The sequence below is a fragment of the Delphinapterus leucas genome, chromosome 1 (assembly GCF_059928025.1).
Source record: "Delphinapterus leucas isolate spDelLeu-1000000601 "Yukka" chromosome 1, BTC_Dleu_Yukka2, whole genome shotgun sequence".
In the NCBI taxonomy this organism is placed as follows: Eukaryota; Metazoa; Chordata; class Mammalia; order Artiodactyla; family Monodontidae; genus Delphinapterus; species Delphinapterus leucas.
This window is the reverse complement of record NC_143129.1, coordinates 98,321,775-98,339,732: the sequence shown is the minus strand read 5'-3', so window position 1 is coordinate 98,339,732 and position 17,958 is coordinate 98,321,775. Positions and strand designations below refer to the sequence as shown.

Genomic DNA, 17,958 nt, shown 5'->3' with positions numbered 1-17,958 from the left:
CTAGCATTAAAATAATAGAAACAAAGCCAAACATAATGAACTCTGAGAAAAATATCAAACATATTAGAGTCCTGCAGTTAGGTATGACAAGTATTGCTTTTGCTTCTAAGACCCCAGTAAATCAAAACAATGGGGCCGATGGTGCAGGATAATTTTCTCTGATAAGCTGCTGGAAGTATTATTTATGGTTGTTTATAAAATATGGTGTCACAATGGTACCATAGGCCATTGGTGTTTATAAAATATGGTGTCACATTGGCACCATGTCCTAGGCTGCCTAGGACCTCAGTGGTATTTATGGAATAGCCTATCTTTAGGTGCCCTCTGGTATACAAAATTCTTAAAGAAGGAATAGAAAGTATGTTCACCTATGTTTTCTAAAATCGCCCCTTATTTTTTACGACGTAATTAATCAACAGCTAAATGTGTGAAATTTTCACAAAGGAAACACATGCAAGTAAGCAACATGCAAATTTCTGTAAGGTTTTATTTCTGTTTATTTTTTGTTTGTTTTGCAGTTTCTCTCTATCAGGATAAGGATATTCCCTGCTGTTTCTAGTTTCTTAAAAAACTAGAAAAACAAACTGTTGTTTTTGTGTTTTTTTTCTTTTTACATTTTTGTCAAATGCTTTTTTTACAACTACTGAGATGGTTTCCATCCTTAAAACTATAAATATTGTGAAATATATTGCTTTATGTTCTAATGTTAAAGTAATCATGTGATCCTGAAAGTAAACCCATTTGGTTAAGGTACAATATTATTCCTTTATATTATGAGATTTGATTTATAAAAATTCACTTAGTATTTTGACCTCTAGGTTTAAGATAAAGATTGGCTTGTATTTGTTTCTTGTAATGTCCTTATAAAATTTTGTTGCCGATGTGATAATGGTCTCATAGAATGAGCTAAGAACTTTTCTCACATTTTCTATTTTCCCATAGAATTTCTGTAAAATTAGTGTTATTTCTTCCTTCAGTGTTTGGGAGAAATTATCAAATGAGACCACTTAGGCCTGGAGACTTGACAAACTCCTTTGCCATACAGACTCAAATTCTTACCTTGATTGATATAACAATAGCTAACTTGCTTCCTTTTGTTCGTATTTACATAGTAGAACTAATTTCTTCCTTTTATTGGCAACCTCACTGTGACCACGTATGCAATATATGTCTATCATAAATAAAATGTAGTTAGTTTTACTAACCAATCTTACAATTTTGGGCATTTAATTTTAGCATTTAATATGTTTTAACTTAATATAAATACTGTTATTTCTCCTTTTAAGCAACAATCTTATTATTTCCTTCTTTATGTTCTTTGTTGTCTTCATATGGATTAAACAAATACTTTTCTTTTTTCATTTTACCTTCTCTTAGCTTTCAGTGTGTGTGTGTGTGTGTGTGTGTGTGTCTGTGTATGTAGGTGTCCTAGAAAGTACAACACACATCCTTGAGTTACTTTATTCTAATTTAAATTATGACCATTGCCACATCCAAAACAAGCTTCAGCCTTAGTAGACTTTATTGAATTAATGTACTTTCAGATTTTACATTTTTTCCTGCATTTTTAACCTACATATATTTTGACATTTTTCTTGTCTAGTTAACAGTTACTCAAATATATTTACTTTTTGTAATGCTCCTAATTACTTTTCACATTTCCCTGCTTTCTTTTTATTTTATTTTATTTTATTTATTTTTTATACAGCAGGTTCATATTAATCATCCATTTTACACACATCAGTGTATACATATCAAACCCAGTCTCCCAATTCATCACACCCCCACCCACCACTGCTTTCCCTCCTGACGTCCATATGTTTGCTCTCTACATCTGTGTCTCAATTTCTTCCCTGCAAACCCATTCATCTGTACCATTTTTCTAGGTTCCACATATATGCATTAATATGCGATATATGATTTTCTCTTTCTGACTTACTTCACTCTGTATGACAGTCTCTAGATTCATCCACGTCTCTACAAATAAACCAATTTTGGTGCTTTTTATGGCTGAGTAATATTCCATTGTATATATGTACCACTTCTTTATCCGTTTGTCTGTCAATGGGCATTTAGGTTGCTTCCATGACCTGTCTATTGTAAATAGTGCTGCAATGAACATTGGGGTGCATGTGTTTTTCTGAATTCTGGTTTTCTCTGGGTGTATGCCCAGTAGTGGGGATTGCTGGGTCATATGGTAATTCTATTTTTAGTTTTTTAAGGAACCTCCATACCATTCTCCATAGTGGCTGTATCAATTTACATTCCCACCAACAGTGCAGGAGGGTTCCCTTTTCTCCACACCCTCTCCAGCATTTGTTGTTTGTAGATTTTCTGATGATGCCCATTCTAAGTGGTGTGAGGTGATACCTCATTGTGGTTTTGATTTGCACTTCTCTAATAATTAGTGATGTTGAGCAGCTTTTCGTGTGCTTTCTTGGCCATCTGTATGTCCTCTTTGGAGAAATTTCTATTTAGGTCTTCTGCCCATTTTTGAATAGAGTTGTTTGTTTTTTTTAATATTGAGCTGCATGAGCAGTTTATATATTTTGGAGATTAATCCTTTGTCTGTTAATTCATTTGCAAATATTTTCTCCCATTCTGAGGGTTGTCTTTTAATCTTGTTTGTAGTTTCCTTTGCTTTGCAAAAGCTTTTAAGTTTCATTAGTTCCCATTTGTTTATTTTTGTTTTTATTTCCATTACTCTAGGAGGTGTTTCTAAAGAGATCTTGCTGTGATTTATGTCAGAGTGTTCTTCCTATGTTTTCCTCTGAGAGTTTTATAATGTCCATTCTTACATTTAGGTCTCTACTCCATTTTGAGTTTATTTTTGTGTATGGTATTAGGGAGTGTTCTAATTTCATTCTTATACATGTAGCTATCCAGTTTTCCCAGCACCATTTATTGAAGAGACTGTCTTTTCTCCACTGTATATCCTTGCCTCCTTTGTCATACATTAGTTGACCATATGTGCGTGGGTTTATCTCTAGGCTTTCTATCCTGTTCCACTGATATATATTTCTGTTTTTGTGCCAGTACCATATTGTCTTGATTACTGTAGCTTTGGAATCAGTCAGGACGTCTGATTCCTCCAGCTCCGTTTTTTCCCCTCAACACTGCTTTGACTATTTGGGGTCTTTTGTGTCTCCATACAAATTTTAAGATTTTTTTGTTTTAGTTCTGTAAAAAATGCCATTAGTAATTTGATAGGGATTGCATTGAATCTGTAGACTGCTTTGGGTAGTATAGTCATTTTCACAATATTGATTCTTCTAATCCAAGAACATGGTATATCTCTTCATCTGTTGGTATCATCTTTAATTTCTTTTAACAGGGTTTTACAGTTTTCTGCATACAGGTCTTTTGTCTCCCTAGGTAGGTTTATTCCTAGGTATTTTATTTTTGTTGCAATGGTAAATGGAAGTGTTTCCTTAATTTCTCTTTCAGATTTTTCATCATTAGTGTATAGGAATGAGAGAGATTTCTGTGCATTAATTTTGTATCCTGCAACTTTACCAAATTCATTAATTAGCTCTAGTAGTTTTCTGGTGGCTTCTTTAGGATTCTCTATGTATAGTATAATGTCATCTTCAAACAGTGACAGTTTTACTTCTTCTTTTCCAATTTGTACTCCTTTTATTTCTTTTTCTTCTCTGATTGCCATGGCTAGGACTTCCAAAACTATGTTTAATAATAGTGGTGAGGGCTTCCCTGGTGGCACAGTGGTTGAGAGTCTGCCTGCCATTGCAGGGGACACGGGTTCGTGCCCCGGTCCGGGAAGATCCCACATGCCGCGGAGCAGCTGGACCCGTGAGCCATGGCCACTGAGCCTGTACGTCCGGAGCCTGTGCTCCTCAACAGGAGAGGCCACAACAGTAAGAGGCCCGTGTACCGCAAAAAAAAAAAAAAAAAATAGTGGCAAGAGTGGACATCCTTGTCTTGTTCCTGATCTTAGCGGAAATGCTTTCAAGTTTTCACCATTGAGAATGATGTTGGCTGTGGGTTTGTGGTATATGACCTTTATTATGTTGAGGCAGGTTCCCTCTATGCCCACTTTCTGGAGAGTTGTTATCATAAATGGGTGTTGAATTTTGTCAAAAGCTTTTTCTGCATCTATTCGAGATGATCATATGGTTTTTACTCTTCAATTTGTTAATATGGTGTATCACATTGATTGATTTGCATATACTGAAGAATCCTTGCATCCCTGGGATAAATCCCACTTGATCATGTTGTATTATCCTTTTAATGGTTGTTGGATTCTGTTTGTTAGTATTTTGTTGAGGATTTTTGCATCTATATTCATCAGTGATATTGGTCTGTAATTTTCTTTTTTTGTAGTACCTTTGTGGGTTTTCGTATCAGGGTGATGGTGGCCTAATAAAGTGAGTTTGGGAGTGTTCCTTCCTCTGCAATTTTTTGGAAGAGTTTGAGAAGGATGGGTGTTAGCTCTCCTCTAAATGTTTGATAGAATTCACCTGTGAAGCCTTCTGGTCCTGGACTTTTGTTTGTTGGAAGATTTTTAATCACAGTTTCAATTTTATTAATTGCTATTGGTCTGTTCCTATTTTCTGTTTCTTCCTGGTTCAGTCTCAGAGGGTTGTGCTTTTCTAAGAATTTGTCTATTTCTTCCAGGTTGTGCATTTTATTGGCATAGAGTTGCTTGTAGTAGTCTCTTAGGATGCTTTGTATTTCTGCGGTGTCTGTTGTAACTTCTTTTCATTTCTAATTTTATTGATTTGAGTCCTCTCCCTCTTTTTCTTGCTGAGTCTGGCTAATGGTTTATCAATTTTGTTTATCTTCTCAAACCAGCTTTTAGTTTTATTGATCTTTTCTATTGTTTTCTTTGTCTCTATTTCATTTATTTCTGCTCTGATCTTTATGATTTCTTTCCTTCTGCTAACTTTGGGTTTTGTTTATTCTTCTTTCTCTAGTTCCTTTAGATGTAAGGTTAGATGGTTTATTTGAGATTTTTCTTGTTTCTTGAGGTAGCCTTGTATAGCTATAAACTTCCCTCTTAGAACTGCTTTTGCTGAATCCCATAGGTTTTGGATTATCGTGTTTTCATTGTCATTTGTCTCTAGGTATTTTTTGATTTCCTGTTTGATTTCTTCAGTGATCTCTTGGTTATTTAGTAATGTCTTGTTTACATCCATGTGTTTGTGTTTATATGTTTTTTTCTCTGTAATTGATTTCTAATCTCATAGCGTTGTGGTCAGAAAAGATGCTTGATATGATTCCAATTTTCTTAAATTTACTGAGGCTTGATTTGTGACCCAAGATGTGATCTATCCTGGAGAATGTTCCATGTGCACTTGAGAAGAAAGTGTAATCTGCTGTTTTTGGATGGAATGTCCTATAAATATCAATTAAATCTATCTGGTCTATTGTGTCATTTAAAACGGTGTTTCCTTATTAGTTTCCTGTTTGGATGATCTGTCCATTGGTGTAAGTGAGGTGTTAAAAGTCCCCCACTATTATTGTGTTACTGTCGATTTCCTCTTTTATAGCTGTTAGCAGTTGCCTTATGTATTGAGGTGCTCCTATGTTGGGTACATATATATTTATAGTTGTTATATCTTCTTCTTGGGTTGATCCCTTAATTGTTATGTAGTGTCCTTCCTTGTCTCTTGTAACATTCTTTATTTTAAAGTCTATTTTATCTGATATGAGTATAACTACTCTAGCTTTCTTTTGATTTCCATTTGCATGGAATATCTTTTTCCATCCCCTAACTTTCAGTCTGTATGTGTCCCTAGGTCTGAAGTGGGTCTCTTGTAGACAGCATATATATGAGTCTTGTTTTTGTATCCATTCAGCAAGCCTGTGTCTTTTGGTTGGAGCATTTAACCCATTCACATTTAAGGTAATTATTATTTTTTTTATTTGCAGTACGTGGGCCTCTCAGTGTTGTGGCCTCTCCTGTTGCAGAGCACAGGCTCTAGATGCGCAGGCTCAATGGCCATGGCTCACGGGCCTAGCCACTCCATGGCACGTGGGATCTTCCCAGACCAGGGCATGAACCCATGTCCCATGCATCAGCAGGCGGACTCTCAACCACTGCGCCACCAGGGAAGCCCTAAGGTAATTATTGATATGTATGTTCCTATTACCATTTTCTTAATTGTTTTGGGTTCGTTTTTGTGGGTCCTTTTCTTCTCTTGTGTTTCCCACTTAGAGAAGTTCCTTTAGCATTTCTTGTAGAGCTGGTTTGGTGCTGCGTAATTCTCTTAGCTTTGCTTTTCTGTAAAGCTTTTGACTTCTCCATCGTTTCTGAATGAGATCATTGCTGGGTAGAGTAATCTTGGTTGTACTTTCTTCCCTTTCATCACTTTAATTATATCATGCCACTCACTTCTGGCTTGTAGAGTTTCTGCTGAGAAATAAGCTGTTAACCTTATGGGAGTTCCCCTGTATGTTATTTGTCGTTTTTCCCTTGCTGCTTTCAGTAATTTTTCTTTGTCTTTAGTTTTTGCCAATTTGATTACTATGTGTCTCGGCATGTTTCTCCTTGGCTTTATCCTGCCTGGGACTCTCTGCACTTCCTGGACTTGGGTGGCTGTTTCCTTTCCCATGTTAGGGAAGTTTTCAACTATAATCTCTTCAAATCTTTTCTCAGGTCCTTTCTATCTCTCTTTTCCTTCTGGGACCCCTCTAATGCGAATGTTGTTGTGTTTAATGTTGTCCCAGAGATCTCTTAGGCTGTCTTCATTTCTTTTCATTGTTTTTTGTTTATTTTGTTCTGCAGCAGTGAATTCTACCATTCTGTCTTCCAGGTCACTTATCCATTCTTCTGCCTCAGTTATTTTGCTGTTGATTCCTTCTAGTGTATTTTTCATTTCAGTTATTGTGTTGTTCATCTCTGTTTGTTCTTGAATTCTTCTAGGTCTTTGTTAAACATCTCTTGCATCTTCTCCATCTTTGCCTCCATTCTTTTTCTGAGGTCTGGGATCCTTTTCACCATCATTATTCTGAATTCTTTTTCTGGAAGGTTGCCTATCTCCACTTCATTTAGTCATTTGTCTGGGGCTTTATCTTCTTCCTTCATCTGGTACATAGCCCTCTGACTTTTCATCTTTTCTATCTTTCTGTGAATGTGGTTTTTGTTCCACAGGCTGCAGGATGGTAGTTCTTCTTGCTTCTGCTGTCTGCCTTCTGGTAGATGAGGCTGTATAGGAGGCTTGTGCAAGTTTCCTGATGGGAGTGGCTGGTGGTGGGTAGAGCTGCCTGTTGCTCAGGTGGGCAGAGCTCAGTAAAACTTTAATCCGCTTGAGTGCTGATGGGTGGGGCTGGGTTCCCTCCCTGTTGCTTGTTTGGCCTGAGGCAACCGAACACTGGAGCCCACCCAGGCTCTTTGATGGGGTTAATCATGGACTCTGGGAGGGCTTACACCAAGGAGTACTTCCCAAAACTTCTGCTGCCAGTTTCCTTGTCCTCATGGTGAGACACAGCCACCCCCGCCTCTGCAGGAGACCCTCCAACACTAGCAGGTAGGTCTGGTTCAGTCTCCGATGGGGTCACTGCTCCTTCCCCTGTGTCCCGATGAGCACACTACTTTGTGTGTGCCCTCCAAGAATGGAGTCTCTGTTTCCCCCAGTTTTGTCAAAATCCTGCAATCAAATTCCACTAGACTTCAAAGTCTGATTCTCTAGGAATTCCTCCTCCCGTTGCTGGATCCCCAGAATGGGAAGCCTTATGTGGGGCTCAGAACCTTCCCTCCAATGGGTGGACTTCTGTGGTATAAGTGTTCTCCAGTTTGTGAGTCGCCCACCCAGTGGTTATGGGATTTGATTTTATTGTGATTGTGCCCCTCCTACCGTCTCATTGTGGCTTCTCCTTTGTCTTTGGATGTGGGGTATCTTTTTTGGTGAGTTCCAGTGTCTTCCTGTTGATTATTGTTCAGCAGTTAGTTGTGATTCTGGTGTTCTCGAAAGAGAGAGTGAGAGCGTGTCCTTCTACTCCACCGTCTTGAACCAATCCAAAAAACTTCCCTGCTTTCTTTTGGAACTTTTTCTTCCTAGCTTCCCTTTAATGTGTTTGTGCGTGTGTGTATGTGTGTGTGTGTGTGTGTGTGTGTGACTATTGCTGTCAGTTTGCCTTAGTATATGTTTTCCCAGCAATGCATTTATTTTGCCTTCAGTTTTAAAAGAATATTTCAACTGGATATAGAACTCTTGATTGATATTTAAAATTTTATTTCAGTGCTTTAAAGATGTCATGTTTTTCTGGCTTATTTCGTTTTTACCAACAATTCATTGTCATCTTTTTCCTCCTTAGCATGTGTTCCCCACCCAACCCCTCTACCATGGATTCTTATAAGATAGTTTTTCCTTTGTTTTTTAAAAATTTATTAGGGTATGCTTAGGTGTGAGAAATTTTGTAATTATAATTTCTAGAGTAAATACCCAAAAGTATGTAAAAGAATATATCATAGTAAGTTGAAAAAATATATACAAATAGTAAATTATTCAATCACTTTAAAGGAAGATTAAAAAGGAGAGAGAGTGATATTGAAAAAGGTAAAACTTATGGAATAGAAATAATGATATGGGCCTTGTCAACCCGCATACGTCAGTAATTATATTTAATATATATATATATAATTTAAAAATGTAACTAAAAAACTAAGATTGTTAGAAAAGAGACATGTATACAATACCCAATATATGCTGTTCTCAAGAAACTTAACTGTAAAGTAAGGTAACAAAGTCTGAATGTAGAAATATAGAAAAAGATAAATCATGTAAGTGGTAACCAAAAGAAAGCTGTTGTTGTTATAGTAGTCAAAGTAGATTATTAGATTTAGTGGCAGGCATTGTTAGACAAAAACTGGAATGTTTCTTAATGATACAGTGGTGGTCCAGTGCAACAGGAATATTTAAATTGAAATCTGTAAACATACAAGAATAAAGTCCTGACGGTGGCGGAGTAGAAGGACGTACACTCACTCCCTCTTGCGAGAGCACCAGAATCACAGCTAACTGCTGAACAATAATCAACAGGAAGACACTGGGACTCACCAAAGAAGATACCCTACATCCAGAGACAAAGGAGAAGCCCCAGTGAGACAGTAGGAGGGGTGCAATCACAATAAAATCAAATCCCATAACCGCTGCGTGGGAGACTCACAAAATGGGGAACACTTATACCACAGAAGTCCACCCACTGGAGAGAAGGTTCTGAGCCCCACATCAGGCTTCCCAACCCTGGGGTCTGGCAATGGGAGGAAGAATTCCTAGAGAATCAGACTTTGAAGGCTAGCAGGATTTGATTGCAGGACTTTGACAGGACTGGGGAGAAACAGAGACTCCACTCTTGGAGGATACACATAAAGTAGTGTGCACATCAGGACCCAGGGGAAGGAGCAGTGACCCCAGGGGAGACTGAACCAGACCTACCTGCTAGTGTTGGAGGGTCTCCTGCAGAGGCAGAGTGTGGCTGTGGCTCACTGAGGGGACAAGGACACTGGCAGCAGAAGTTCTGGGAAGTACTCCTTGCCGTGAGCCCTCCCAGCCTCTGCCATTAGCCCCAACAAAGAGCCGGGTAGGCTTCAGTGCTGGGTCACCTCAGGCCAAGCAACCAACCCTTCCCAGGGAAGGAACTCAGCCTCACCCATCAGCATAGAAGCTGATGTCTACCAGTCATTTAAATTCTCTCATTTACTATGTTTTATATTTTGACTGTAATTTCCTTATGTGTTCCTTTTTTCCCTTTCATATTATCAGCTGGACTTTCTATATTCTTATTGATATAAAGAACACTTCTCTCCCTTTTTTATAAACATTTCTGAGTGAGATTTTTTATTTTATTTTATTTTTTCTGGCTGCACCATACGACATCTTACTTCCCCTACCAAGGATCGAACCCATGCCCCCTGCATTTGGAGTGTGGAGTCTTAACCACTGGACCACCAGGGAAATCCCTTCTCCCTATTTTTAATCAATCTGAAATATGTTCCAATTTCTTACCCAAATTTATCATCCCATAATTATTCTTGACGCTCACTACCTTTGTGTTCTTTTGGGCATTGGTTGCTGTACATTTGTACTATATTTTATATAGTTTTTTTGACGTTTGTTCCCTTGCATTATGTAAGATTAACAGATATCTTTTCTTCAATTAAGATATTCATTTATTTATTTGATAATTAACTGTTTGGTTTTCGTTTTGTTTTGTAGAGGAGATGATATATTAGCTGGTCTCTGAATCCCTTCCCTGGAGTAGAAAATGTATTAACTTTTCCATTTCATTTAAAGCTTGGTCAGATCTGAATCCAAACAGTCCCATTTGAAATTTCTCAACTGTCAGAAAATTCTTCTTCTTTCCTAGAGTCTAAAAGTGTGCTAAAGTTTACCTCATGTCATGTATAATGTTTTGAGAAAGAAGCTTTTAACAGAAGCAGATTTATCATGGAGCTGTTGAAATTTATGTTTCAGGGCCCCTGGAACATACATGAAACACATCCAAAGCCCTCAAATGTGCTTTAAGATTATACTCACATGAGCATTTATATTTTTATAAAATTTTCAAAAGTAAGATATTTTAGCTGCAGTTGGTTAATGCGGCTTGATTTTTCTTCTCTGATTTCCTTTGCGTCACACATCCCCTTCTATTGGGTCATATAGAATGGACTGCAGAAAGTTGTGGGTTTTACTAAAAGCTTATTACATTGGAGATACAGTTAGTTTGGTTATAGTAAAATTAATTTTGTGGTTCTCTGTCAGGCCTGTGTATAGTTAAATTATTACTAGCCATCCTTGTGTAAGAAAAATCTTCTAGAAATAATCTTATTGTCTACTGTGCTAAGCTCTCCAGAATAGTGACTATGGACAGTAACAAAGAATGATTGATGATTATCACCAAACCAAAGTAATTTTAAACTTAATATTCATATCTTTCTCTTTCTCTTCCTCTCTCTCTTTCTCCCCCACTCCCCCCACCTCTCTTTGTGACCTGGCTGTGTGGCCCTGGGTGCGTCATATAATTTCCAGATTCTGTGAGTAACAAACTTTTTTTTCATCAGCTTCCTGATGGTGTTTTCCAATCACAATAAGAAGCACAATAAGAAGCACAAGGGCGAGTCCAGCCACTCCGTTGGTTATTGATAGGCTGAGACCTGCACATAACACCAAGGAATGCCAAAGTTGTCTGGCAACCATCAGAGCCTAGGAGAGAGGCATGAAACAGATTTTCCTTTGAGACCAGAGAAGGAACCAACCCTGCCAACACCTTGATTTCAGATTTCTAGCCTCCAGAACTGACAGAATAAATTTCTGTTGTTTTAAGCCTCCACATTTATGGTACTTTGTCACAGTAGCTCTTGAGAATTTATGTACTAACTCAGACTCCCTTCAGCTTTCACAGATCTGTAGACTTGTTTTCAGTCATCCCCAGGGTGGGTAGTCCCCACCATCTTCTACTGGGGAGGCAATATTTCCCTCCTACATGGGCCCTGTCAGCTAGCCTCTCTTTCTCTGCCACAGAAAAGTGGAGTAGGAGTGATTTTAGTATTGGCACCTAGGCTTTGCTACATAGTCTCTTTCCAGAATAACCATGAAGTGATTCAGAGTGAGAACTCTTTGCTTATGTTGTCCTCCTCAGCCTAGAGATGGAAAATGGGTAATGCACATATATGTGATCGCCTCATTCTCTCACTTTTCTCTGCTTCTGCCATCTACAATTTTGGTAAATTCATTTTAAAATCTCAAATATGAATATGTTTTTATTTAATAGACTCTGTTCTTAAAGAAAAGATGGGGGAAAGTTTAAAAATGAAGAAGAAAACAACTAATTGTTGCTCAGAATTAGCTTGTTTTTTAACTGATTAGAATAATTCATCAATACCAAAATAAAAAGGAATTTTTCTATTGTCGAAATCACCCAAACTAATTAAACAGTGACTTGGTAAACTTTTTTGATAACCAACATAAAAAATTATTTTAACCTTTCATCTATTAATAATGTTTTGCATTCACTCTTTGAACATTTTTATACTGAATTATTTATTATTGCAAATTCTTTTGTGATAATAGTTTGATCAAATTTGAATTATAACCTGGCTTATTAGAGTGTCACAGAAAGCATCTTTAATGCTGAATCACAGCAAATCTAATTTACCTTTGGAGTAAAGTTTTAAACATTCTCAAAAATGGTATTTAGCACAATTAATTTCATTCCATGGTATCAAAGAAAAATAACAATTATAATAATTTAGCAGAGCTTTAACACTTACTATACATTTCATTTCACATACTTTACTGCAAATGGATACTTCAGTTATAAAGCTGACTACAACTCTAGAAATATACCAGTAGTATCTTTTATGTTCATAACTGCATGTATGGATAAATTTTTTAATTGAAATATAATTGACATGTAATATTAGGTTCAGGTGTACAACATAATGATTTGATATTTGTATATATTGCAAAATGATCACCACAATAAGTCTGGTTACCATCCATCACCACACAGAGTATTTTCTTAAAATGAGATTATTTTCATTGTTGTTTTGCTGCCAGGAAGAAACATTCTGCAATTCAGCAGTCCATCTCTCATCACAGATAAATATTTTTAATACATTTTGAACAACTTTATTATGAATATGTCTGTAAGGTGTAGTTATTTTTTTCTATTTCTAATTTGAAATATTTTATCTTATTAAAGGACTAAAATACAAATTTCAAAGCTATGTGAATATTAACAATAATTGGGCTGAAAAATCTGTGTGCTTTTGAATACTTACTCAGCTTTCTTTAACAAATAATAATCCTGAACATCCTGACTTACAATCAAAATGGAATATGACATATAAAACAAAGACTGTTGCCCACTGTCTAGTTTCTACAAGGATCCAGTGTTTAGCCCCTGCAGTCACTGACTTACAGTACACCTTGAAAGTAATTCAGGACAAAGAACAGGATGAGGCACTCTGTGCTTTGGCAAAACAGGCCCTTAGATATATTTCAGGGAAAGATTTTATGAACCCAGATTATTGCATCTTCCCACACTTAGAAGAGCACTAAAATCATTAACTGAGAAATTTGTTCCTCGTGACTAGCAGTAACCTTATACCTAGATGTAGCATTGACTGCACATACTCCTTAGCCAAAATCATATATATACTGGCCTATCCCCCTACCTCTTTGGAGCAATTCATCAGAGCTCTCTGGGAGGCTGTCTCCTGGGCTATAGACCTCAGTAAGACCCTGAATAAAACTCAACTCACAGCTCGTATATTGTACATTTTTCTTTCAGTTGACAGAATTAGTATGACTGAATAAACAACTTTTCCACAGAGAGAGTATCTACTGAAGACAATGGAAAGTGCTTCCAGATTATAGAAATCTAATTTTTCACTCAAGAATATCTTTTAAGCTGATGTTTTCTTTTCTTTTTAGGTCAATCCAGCCCTGTTTATCTCAGGTGGACTTCATAGCAATTAATTCATCTTCACAGAGCCTCTTATACACTGAAAATATGTGTAAGTGCAATGGATTGGGGATTGCAATTAGAACCAAAAATGACTTTTACTTTAGTTTTCTTCCATGCAGGGAGTCTAACCACCTTTGTTTTTTAAAAACCAACTTGGTAAAGCAGAATTAAGATCAACGTATTGAACAATATTACTGATTGATCTCACTTGGAAACAAAAATAAGAATCAAATGTTTTAAATGAGGTTATTCCTTTCAACAATTCACTTGAACGTATATAGGAAACACTTTCATACTCAACACAAAATGACCTTTGGAGAAAGCACTCAACATGCTGCGTAAGTGCCCCTTTTGTTAATGGGAATCGAGTAGCTAAATAATGCAATTGACCTGAAAAAAATGACTCAGCTTTCCAGAAATTTGTGTCTCATAGAAAAGCATCTAATTTTATTTGAGAATCTAATATTAAGAACTTTTCCATTTATAAAATTTCAGATTATATTTAAGAACGGACACTTCACAGTATCAGGCACATTAAAGTCTAGGACATGTGGTATTATAATTTTATGTACAATTTACATAATCAATTAATAGACATCTGAAAAATGGATTTTTTCATAATTTTTAGAGCTTAATTTGATTGCTTCAATTCAGGCTGAAAAATTATTTTGAAGATAGCCCTTCAAAATGCCTGTGCAGATCACCTACAGGCCATGTCCTGGCTAATTTGTTTTCATTATTAACCACAGACCTTTCCAATTATATCCATTAGTTTTTCAGTGTAGACCTGTAGTTAGTAAGATGATACGAGAAAGCTGAATAGTTTGTTTTAGAAAATGTAAAAAAAATACCTAGACATATTAAGTGAGAATATATACCAGATAAAAGCAATGGCAACTTAGATTAGTAAAGGAACTGAAGTTATCACTAATCCTATTACCTTATTTTAAATGAAAATAAACTGTGATTCAATGAAGTTACTTGAGTGGGATCAATATCACATCACATGTTAATTAATGTCATGCTGTATGTCTCCTATGCCAATTTTTCTATCAGGGCTCTTTTCCTCACACCAAAGATTTATTCCATGTAAATACATGCATAGAAGAATACGTTTATGTTAGAAAGATAATAGCCAATTTAGGCACATATGCATTTTGAAGTTTCTATGAGCAGTTATCTAAGGGAAATGATCTTTGATATGGATGCATTATTTCTACTGGGGCTGAATATATTTAGAACTTAAAAAGAATTATTGATGTGTAGTGTTTGTAGTCAATAAATCACATGATTATAAACATCATGTTTGGGAGTGTGAGAGAGAAGTATGTCTTGCTCAGTATTGAGCAGGAAGAAAAGGTAAATAATAATTCATATCTCCAGATGTGAATTAAAACAATAAAGCAGAACTTTTCAAATACCAAAGGGGACTTGAGGTCAAATAAAATAATATGTGATTTATAGAGCTTGGATCCCAGTAACCAACTGAGTACCTAGGGATGTCTACATTACCATATGGCTTTAGTTTTGTGTAATATTAAGTAATGGAAAATTCAATAAAGTTACAAAAATATGACTGAAATCATAGTTTGACATTAGCTAAAAAAGCATTTGCATTGCCTGATGTCATGTGCTTTTTTATTGTCTTTTTATTTACTGTACTGATTTATTCTATACCATTCAGAGATTCCTTGGATACTAATATCATGCTTTTACAAAATAGTTCACTAGGATTGGGACATGGCAAAGAACCAAGAGAAATTTCTTACTAGCCAATTAAATCATGATATGTAGCAACTTGTTTTCAGGTAAAGAAGTTATTTCAAAATTATATGTTGGAAAGCTATTTAAATTAAAACATCCCCGTGGTTTTTATGTCTTGAAAAGTTCGTGTAATACAGCTATCATAGACTGTATATAATTTTCCAAAAAATAAGAAATAAATGAATAATTACCTAAATACCACCTTCCAGAAATATTTAAATACACAATATATCCAAAATTTATTGTTTATTTATTGTTGATCTTTATTCAATCTAGAAATATTCAGTCTACTCATTATCCTGTTATGATTAAATTCACATTACAGATCATCCTACTTCCACTAAACACCTCTGTAAACTGTAATTTACACACTCAAACTCAGCACAGATAGAGATTTTAAATGGTTGTATTATGTATCATAGTTTACTTTTAACAACCCAAGAATATAACCAATGTGAGCTGTCATATTTCATTTGGAAGGAAACTTCTGGTTTTGCTTTTATATATAAATTGATACTGCTAAAGAAGTAACCTCTTTCTACATTGAATAATTTTGTGCATATTTATTGTTAAGGGCTTTTTTTTAAACTATTTGTCACACTAGATCATTGCATATTTATGTACTGTAGCACAAACAGATCAGGCATCTAGCTGGGAACACCTTAGCACATTGGCACATTTCTGCTGTTTCTCTCAGAAATATGTATGATTTGGTTTTCCCTCCATGTTAGCAGCACCCAAATATGAAGAAATCAAATCAGTATTGATTTACAATGCAGATAATTATAGATGAATGTGTGAGAAGGCTTTCTAATAGAATTCTGTCAATCAACTCAAGGCCCAACTTTCTCATTATGTGTTTGCAGAAACTATATGATGGAATTTGTCTGGTGACATTTCAGGAATAGTGACTTTGATTTCAAAGGAAATGTTTCAGGTTCATTTCATTACCTTAGAAAAGTAAAAGCAAATTTGCCTTATAAAAAGCAATTACTTCTTAGCTGACCAGTGCACAATAGCAATATAAGAGACTTCTCATCCCACTATTCAAATCCTGAACCAGCAAACTAATGTTTGATTTTGCTTTAAGCCAATTTTACTGTGTTTGAATTGCAAAAGCATTTAATCTTCATAAAGTAGGCTATTATAATGGAGATCATATTGTATTTGTATGGAATGCCAGCTAAGGGAGAACAGTGTTTTGTTTTTATTTTTTCAGTATTTATGGTATTTTAAAAACAATGTTTGGTAGAAAACATTTATGTGGAGCATTTTAAGAAATAAAGAGAACATATTCTAAATTGAGACATTGCACTATATTTTGCCTCTGCAGTTGTACTCCTCATTTCAAATCATAATTTTATGAATTTTTAGTGATAAGTATGAGTATTTCTATTCTATGACTGTTATAAATAATATATTAGAAAAATTTGACTGAATTTTAGTCATGTTGTCTTCATGTATCTCCAGTATTTTAAATTTATTCTTTATAATAAAATATATTTCATACTTTTATAAAAGTATTTTTTTATTTTTAGTATATTTCACAATTTTAAAAAATGCAGATAGAGATCAGGGGCCATTTGCTAGTATAGATTCGTTATCCTTCAGTATTGAGTCTAATAAGGGGTGAGATGAAAATGACCAATCATAAAAATTGCCCTATGAATACTGTAGAGTGGTAAACCTAAACTTTGAAATTAACAAAGAGAAAAATGTAAGGCTTAGATTAAACAAGATATTGTATGTTTTCAGTTCTGGCTAACAGTGTCACCTAAATTTACTTTCCAAAATAAACATACAGTGTGAAAAATGTGAAAGAAAGAAAAAATACCAACAAATAAAAAATACTGAAATAGAAAGTTGATCTCTAAATTCAAATGAGTTTTAAGTGTATCATGTTGGAACTAGTAATGAACATGATATAGAGACAGATTTTAGGATTTAAACAAATAAAAATGTATATGTATTTATATATTTTGTGTCAAAATTTTAAGGACAAGTGAGAAAAATACCTCATTATTTTTTTTCTAAAGTGTGTTAGCATTTTTTAATGCTATTTGAATAAAAATTAGTGATTTTTACATTCTGGTTATAAGAGGTGATTTATATAACACTATGTGTTAATAAATAATTTGAATTTTCAATTCAATACTATTGTGCTTAGAGCCAACTGTTGTGACTCATTTTTTATCAATAAGACTGCAAATAAATTTTATGCATCAAATAAGTAATGATGAATCTTGTAGAGCTATTAGCATCTATCATTGCATGATCAACACTAGTAGGTAAATTTGAGCTTTTATCTGTATACAAAATAAAAAGAAAGCATTACTAAAAACGGTACATGAATTTCACCATATAAATATTAAAGAACAAAAGGAAAAAATAAAAACCTATGATAAAATATGTATTTGTAGGAGCAAAAAGGATGTAAATCACCTAAGTGGAGTACAGTAAGTCCAGTGGGATACAGGAGCTTGAAAATAAAGTAGTGAAGGGTGAGTGCAAAAATAAGAGAATAGTGGTTGTACAAATAGATTTCATCATCAATTGGGATAAATGGAACAGGCATATGCAACATGCTTAATTAAAAAACATTGCTAGTGGGTAGAAGAGATTTTATAATTGGAATTATAAATTAAAAGTAACATTTATCATTGTACACATATTTAATATAGTCACAAAATTTGAGCTTTTTCTTTTAAGAAACAGACTTTTTTGTGAACTTGAGAAAAACAAAATCAATATTTGAGACTA

At 35.1% G+C, this 17,958-nt stretch overlaps 1 long non-coding RNA gene across 12 annotated transcripts in view; it reads left to right on the top strand.

Annotated features, from left to right (window-relative positions):
* The first annotated feature begins 6,479 nt into the window (after positions 1-6,479).
* Positions 6,480-17,958, top strand: part of LOC149750695 (uncharacterized) — an 81,666-nt gene continuing 70,187 nt past the window's right edge. For 6 of the 12 annotated variants that reach the window (XR_016394634.1, XR_016394635.1, XR_016394632.1 and 3 more), the window contains exon 1: positions 6,481-13,483. This is a non-coding gene — a long non-coding RNA (uncharacterized LOC149750695). Of the gene's footprint in view, positions 13,484-17,958 lie in introns of all 12 variants that reach the window. The other 6 variants (XR_016394633.1, XR_016394640.1, XR_016394642.1 and 3 more) reach the window with 6 other exon arrangements.